This window comes from Artibeus jamaicensis, unplaced genomic scaffold (assembly GCF_021234435.1).
Source record: "Artibeus jamaicensis isolate MK-2021 breed Jamaican fruit bat unplaced genomic scaffold, CSHL_Jam_final scaffold_1283, whole genome shotgun sequence".
Classification (NCBI taxonomy): Eukaryota; Metazoa; Chordata; class Mammalia; order Chiroptera; family Phyllostomidae; genus Artibeus; species Artibeus jamaicensis.
This window is the reverse complement of record NW_026522028.1, coordinates 525938-534173: the sequence shown is the minus strand read 5'-3', so window position 1 is coordinate 534173 and position 8236 is coordinate 525938.

Below are 8236 nucleotides of genomic sequence, written 5' to 3'. Positions count from 1 at the left end.
TGCCTATGTAATGAAGCCTCCATAAGACCCAAAAGGACAAGGTTTGGTGAGCTTCTAGTTTGGTGAACACATGGATATGCTGGTAGAGTGGTGGCCTGGAGAGAGCCTGGAAGCTCCATACCCCTTCTTACACACTCTGCCCTGTGCGTCTCTTCCATCTGGCTGTTTCTGAGTCATATCTTTTTATAATAAAACCAGTGATCTATTGAGTAAAATGTTTCTCTTGAGTTCCGTGAGTTGCTCTAGCAAATGAATGAAACCTCTCATCTACAGCAGTTCATTCAGAAGCACAAATGACAACCTGGACATGTGACTGGTGTCTGAAGTGAAGGTGGGAGCAGCCTTATTAGGACTAAACTCTTAGCCTGTGGGATCTGACACTGTCTCCAGGTAGATAATATCAGAATTAAGTTATACTTTCTAGACTGTATTTGCTCTTTAATTATAGTTTATTCATGTTACTATTGAACCCTGGCTATTTTCAGCCCTGAGGATGAGAGGAAATAGCAAGTTCACCAGTTGAATTACATTACATTTACCTTTCTGTTCCTGAGGCTAACCAATCACTAACCTGAAGCCCTCTCTCTCAATGCCTTTACCTTGGATGATCCTTACACTCAGAGGGAAAAGCAACACCAGGTCCATGACTCAAATGCAGGATTTTACATTTAATTTTATTCACTGTGGGATGTAACTGAGGCACAGTATCACTCAAAGCCACTGTTTGGTTGTCATTCCTTTGACAAGCAGGTGCCTGAGGAATTTGGGGGAAGATTTTTTTCAAAGATGCAGACAAACAAGCAGGCATGAAATTTGGGGGGAATGCTCAACAGGTGTTGGACACCAGCCATAATGTTGGGTTTGGATGGGACACCAGTATAAGGGAAATAGCAACAGAAGACGTGGCCCCAGATTCTAAGGGGGGACCTCGGTATTTGTAGGCAATTATTATAGGCAGGTAGGGACAAAGATAAAGACAAAAGCTCAGATGCTATCTGGTAAGTTAACCCAGTTTTGAGCCCTGGCATGTCAAACTTTCTTTTCCCCTAAGATAAGGCAAAATTAATCTACTTTTATTACTCTATAAATTGTAGGTCTGTTGTCAAATGTCCAAAGAGAGAATAAATAATGCAAGTACTTATCTTAGTAGCAAGAGTCAACATTGGTTTTGCATTTATCATGTATTGTAGAGGAATAAATCTCTGTATTTTGTTTACAGATGACTGTATTAGAGTCACATGTATATTTTTTTTAAAACAGGCCCACAAAAAGAAATTTTAAATTAAAAAGCTTTCTCATGGACAAGTAAATCTATGTCACATATATAGTAGATATGTTGCTACATTTAGCAAAGACAAATATATTGAGCTAAACATCAGAACTGCTTTACAATTGTGGTGAATAAATCTAATTTCCTGTAATAAATACTCCAACAGATAACATTTTTTATAGAATACATATTCAACAAGCCCCATGTAATTATAGTCTTGAGGTTAAGGATTACATTGCAGTACAGATAAAAATAAAGCTCTGAAAATGGAAACAGAATGTTACCAGAGATTTCTTCCATTTGCAACAAACTTGCCCCCAAATCAATTTTACAATGACAAGATAAGAAATATGTATTGATTAAGTTAAATCTGTACATGGCTAGTGCTATTTATACCTTGTGCCTTAATGATAATTGATTTGCAAATATTTCCAGCAATCTCTGTTATCTTTTCAAATAAAGATTAACAAGGAGACCTGTATCCTGCTTTCCCAAAAGCACTTGTGTCAAACATTGTTTCCCCTAAATTTTTCTTATTAGTATGACTAAAATATTTGGTTTATAATTTTATTTTAACCAAAATGAATCATAATACTTGGTGCTTAAACATTTCCAATCCCACATTACACTCTAGATAATTTAAGTATTTGCTAAGTATTATTTCATTTTTCCTTCCTTAGAAATATATGAACTAGGTATCCTTAGTCCCATTTTGCAGATAAAGAAACAGGAATAGAGAGAAGGTGCTCCACTAACATGTGCCAGAGCAGGAATTGGAACCCACTTTCCTTCCAAAGCCCTCTCTCAGAGATAGAGTGACCCAAGGTAAGTAAGATGGTACAGTCTGAGGCCCAATTTACAAAGTGCATGCATAGTACCATTCATAGTGCAGTAGAGGTTTTTGAATGATGTAGTAATGCTGCCTATGTGCAGTTAACTAAATCTAATTCAAGTGAACTTGGGAGTTATTTGCTGAATGACTGATTGTGTGGGCGGAATTGTTCCTGGTACTTTCGTGCATTGACTTACAAACTGTTGGGAATCGATGGCCCCAGATCTTTGAGTACTCCCTTTTTTGCAGAAATATATCTAGGCTGATTTTTCACAGCCAAAACCCCAAGGAATGGGACAGAGGGCATATCTACCACATAATAATTAGTTTGAATTAAGTGAATCCTTGGCAATTGAGATCATTTATAAACATCTTTGAATGATACTACTGTTTTAACAATGAAGTTTATTTATTTTAGAATGTATATGTTGCTGACAAATTACTTTCCATTTTCCATTGAGTTTTTTGTAATATAAAAGAATGTCTGTACCAAGATATAAAACTCCATTGAAGAATAAAAATCACTTTTATTTATTTAAAGAGAAAGATGATAATTTAGGGATGACATTTGAATAATATTCTAATCTACTATTTGTCAGTTTCTTAAGAAATTAATAGCCTATAGCTTAAAGTCTGTGCAAAACACATAGTTCTAGTCACTCAATGAACTGAGGTACTAAATGATCTTTGATGGCCCCTCCATGATTGTTTTCAAAGAAAAGGTAGTCATAGAGGTATATACACAGTACAGCAAAGGAGGAACATGGTGCTTGGAATCCAGAAACTGATATTTTAATTATAGAATTTTTATAATAACTGAGGAATTGGGAGTAAGTTATGACCTCATTTGACCTACATTTCCTGTATTTGACACGAGGAGACAGGAGTAAATCATGTTAAGATGACTTTAGGCTATGAATTCTATAACTTTAATTCATTGGAATATCATTGCATTTGGGATCACTTCTAAGTTAGTTTTCATGTTTCACATCACTAATGTAAAGAAAATACAGGAATAATTCTTTTATTTTACACTTTCCTTACATACACACCTGTTCTGTGAATAGAATTCCAGAGAAGAATATATGTAAAATATAGAGAGCATATATATTTATGATATATTTATGGATGTCCATTTTCAGGATGTTTCTCCAACACCTTATCATCATGATCCACTAACATTTCCAGGATCTTCCTTCATCCCCTGGAGGGTGATCTAGGCCACCCTGACATTGGCAGCACCGTGTGAACAACATTATGTGGTGGTTCACAGCATATTCTGCTCTTTCAGGTTAAGTTTGCCATTAGTTGATAGTTCTGTCAACATGAACCTTTATACATTTCACTTAACTCCAGCAAAGACCAAGTAGGATTAGACTCTGACTATACAATTCATATTTTAAGTAACATTTTAGAAAATATTTCCTAAATCAACTAATTTGTTTTTAAATGACTGGATTAACTACATATTTCCCTCTACCTCTCTTCTCCATGGAATACCCTGCCTCCTCATCTTGTCTGTATAGCAAATTCCTACTTACTATTCCATGCCATATCAAATCTTACCTCTTTTAGGAAGTCTCCAAAATTCCTCCCGGTATGATCAGTTGCCTCCTTTCTTGTCATCCTCATAGCATGTTGCATACAGAACCATTAGAACACATCCCCACTACATATATATATGTGTTTTTCACTCAGAAGTCAATCAAAGAGTGGTCAATCAAGGCATGTTCCTCAAGAGTGTCAAGGTATAAGGGAATGACAAGACTCCACTAAAATAAATAGGAATTGGATTTGTAGTTAATTTTTGTTTGCCAAAAACTACTTGAGCAAATTATGGGATGCTAACTAGCCCCGACTGTGTAATTCAGAGTGAAGATTAGAATATGAAAGGAAAAAAAAAGAAAATAATGGGGAAAAATGGAAGGAAAAAGGAAGAAGGGAAGGGAGAAAATGGAGAGAAAGAAGGAGGGAAGATAGGAACCCATTGTCAGTTTTTTTTTAATTTTATTTAATTATTTTTCAAGTACAGTTTTCTGTCTATTTCTCCCATCCCAGCCCACCCAGCCCCCTGCTCCCCACCTCCCTCCCATTTCCACCCCCCTTAGTTATTGTCCCTGTGTCCTTCCTATTTGTTCCTCCAAATCCATCCCCTTTTTTCCCCTTAAATTCCCTTCCCTCTCCCCTTTGGTCACTGTCCCCTTGTTCTCTGTTTCAGTGTCATTGTTTTTATTCTGCTTGCTTGTTTCTTTTGTTGTTTAGCTTCCTGTTGAAGGTGAGATCATATGGTATTTGTCTTTCAACACCTAGCCTATTTCACTCAGCATAATGCTTTCCAGTTCCATCCATGTTGTTGCAAAGGGTAGTAGCTCCTTCTTTCTCTCTGCTGCATAGAATTCCATTGTGTATATGTACAATTTTTGGATCCATTCATTTACTGACGGGCACCTAGGTTGCTTCCAGCTCTTGGCTATTATAAATTGTGCTGCTATGAACATTGTGGTGCATAGGTTCTTTGAAACTGATGTTTTAGGATTCTTGGGGTATAATCCTATCAGTGGAATTGCTGGGTCAAAAGGCAGGTCGATTTTTATTTTTCTGAGAAAATTCCATACTGTTTTCCATAATGGTTGTACCAGTCTGCAGTCCCACCAACAGTGAACTAAGGTCCCCTTTTCCCCACAACCTCTCCAACATTTGTTGTTTGTTGCTTTGTTTATGATAGCCATCCTGACTGGTGTAAAGTGGGGTCTCATTGTGGTTTTAATTTGCATCTCTCTGATAGCTAATGATATTGAGCATCTCTTCATGTGTCTCTGGATATTCTGTATGTCCTCCTTGGAGAAGTGTCTGTTCAAGTCCTTTTCCCATTTTTTAATTGGGTTGGTTGTCTTCTTAGAGTGGAGTCATGTAAGTTCTTTGTATATTTTGGAGATTAAACCTTTGTCTGAGGTATCGTTGTCAGTTTTTAATTATTATATTTGTTGTCATTCATGTGTGATTTCATGGTATAGCTACAGGCCATTTCACCAACCCTGGCATAATAAGCTAGTTGTAGCTGTGGACACATGATTTTCACTGAGGATAAAATTACCTTACATGAATATAGTTGCAAAATCTTGAACCATGATGCTTAAGAAATTTTGTCCCAATTTTTTATTTGCCAATATATTTCTAAATTTACCATAGATTTTCTGATCTTAAGTTCTCTAATTTTTTTTCTATTCTTCACTTTTATTTATTTTTAACTAAGTACTTCAAAATCACATTTCAAGATTTCAGAGAAGGTAATAAACTAAGTCACTCATTCACAGGAAAAAAAGAACTTTATTTTGTATTACTTAATTTCAGAATCTTATATTTTAAATTTCTGTTTAATGAGAACTCCTTTGCAGAAACATTCCATATTCATATAGAGTCAGTGGAGCATGGGATTGGTATGGGACAAATGTTATGATAACAGGTCAGAAAAACAAGAAAGAAAACTATAATTTTGCTATGTATATATTTAAGACAAGTAAAACACTTGATGAGTCTCTACATATAAATTTGTATAAAAGAGCCCTGGCTGGTGTGGCTCAATGAATTGAGTGCTAGCCTGAGAACTAAATGGTCACCAGTTCAATTCCCAGTCAGGACACATGCCTGGGTTGTGGGCTGGGTCCCCAGCTGGGGGCGTGCAAGAGGCAACCACACATTGATGTTTCTCTCCCTCTCCTCCTTCCCTTCCCCCTCTCTAAAAATAATGAATAAAATATTTTTTAAAAAATCATATAAAAGAGATAGAGATAACTCAAAGTAATCCTGTCATCAATCTTCCCTCTCATGGTCAGCTCTTTCCATTTCATTGTCAAATAGATCATTTTGCCATTCCACTTCTTCTGAATGGAGTCTTTTTTCTGCAATGCTTTTTGGGTTAACTTTCACATATCTGGGTTCATTATACATCCTAGACATATTGGAATAAGGATCATGTAAAATTTTTATCAGTATTTCCTTTCCCACAAGCACATTTGTCTGGCAAAGCTCACTATGAGGATTTGGGGAGGCAATCTGATAACTCCTGGAGGATGATGTTTCCTCCAGGTTTCATTCATTTCTTATTGTATTACATTAGTCTTTGATGTGAATTTTGACATGCACAACAAATTACTGTGTCTTACTTTACTGAGTTGGGATGCACCCTTTCTACAAACAAACTCTCAGATGTGAGCTTTGCTGCATACTGAACTGCTGCTGACATTAATGCTGATCACGGACCATAATCATTGCTGAAGCAATAATCCTCCCTTATCTGCTGTTTAACTTTCTGCAGTTTTGGTCACCTGTGGTCAACTGTGGTCTGAAAATATTAAATTTCCCCAATTATAAAACATGGTCTGCTCCTGACATCCAACCATTGGCATCTTCATGGCTCCATGACCCAGAATTATCCGAAGCAGATGATCCTCCTTCTAATGTATTGTCAGAAGGCAAATAGTAGCTAACATTACATCACAATGCCTACTCCCTTCATTCACCTCCCTTCATTGCCTCATGTGGGCACTGTGTTATCTCACATCATCACAAGCAGGGAGAGTACAGTATGATAAGATGTTTTGAAAGATCATGTTCACATAACTTTTATTACAGTATATTGTTATGATTCTATTTTATTATTAGTTATTATTGTTAATCTCTTATTGTTCCTAGTTTATAAATTAAACTTTATCATAGTTATGTATGCATAGGAAAATATGTAGTATATATATAGAGTTTGGTATTATCTGTGGTTTCGGGGATCCACAAGGAGGTTGATCCCAGCTTTTGATAAGGTACAACACCCATTTGTGATAAAAACACTCAGCAAAGTGGGAATAGAGGGAGCATTCCTCAACATGATAAAGGCCATATATGAGAGATTTACAGCCAACATCATACTCAATGGGCAAAAACTAAAATTCTTTCCACTAAGATCAGGAACAAGATAAGGTTGTCCACTTTCACCACTTCTATTCAATATAGTATTGGAAGTTTTAGCCACAGTGATCAGACAAGAAAAGGAAATAAAAGGAATCCAAATCAGAAAAGAGGAAACAAAACTGTCATTGTTTGCAGATGACTTGATACTGTACATGGAAAATCCTATAGACTCTACCCCAAAACTGCTCAACCTAATAAATGAATTTGGCAAGACAGCGGGTTACAAAGTCAATATTCAGAAATCAAAGGCATTTTTGTACACTAACAATGAAACAGCAGAAGATGAAGTCAAGAAAAAAATCCCATTCGATATAGCAAAAACAAAAATAAAATATCTGGCAATAAACCTAACCAAGGAGGTAAAAGACTTGTATACAGAAAACTGCACAACATTGAAGAAAGAAATTAAGGAAGACATAAACAAATGGAAACATATACCTTGTTCATGGATTGGAAGAATTAACACCATCAAAATGTCCATACTACCCAAAGCAATTTACAGATTCAATGCAATACCTATTAAAGTACCAATGGCATATTTCACAGACATAGAACAAACACTTCAAAAATTTATATGGAACCATAAACGACCCCAAATAGCAGCTGCAATTTTGAGAAAGAAGAACAAAGTAGGAGGGATCACAATACCTGATATCAAACTGTATTACAAGGCCACTGTAATCAAAACAGCCTGGTACTGGCATAAAAACAGGCACATAGACCAATGGAACAGAACAGAGAGCCCAGAAATCAACCCAACTCTCTATGGGCAACTAATATTTGACAAAGGGGCCAGTATCCTAAAATGGAGTAAAAATGGCCTCTTCAACAAATGGTGTTGGGAGAACTGGACAGCTACGTGCAAAAAAAATATGAAACTTGAGCACCACCTTACACCATACACCAAAATAAATTCTAGGTGGGTAAGAGACTTAAATATAAGCTGTGACACCATTAAAATTCTAGAGAAGAACATTGGCAGGCAAATCTTAGATATTTCAGGCAGCAACATTTTTACTGATATGTCCCCTAGCGTAAGGGACATAAAGAAAAAAATGAACAAATGGGATCTCATCAAAATAAAAACTTTCTGCATGGCTAAAGAAAACAGTATTAAATTAAAAAGACAACCAACTGTATGGGAACACATATATGCCAATGATACCTCAGAC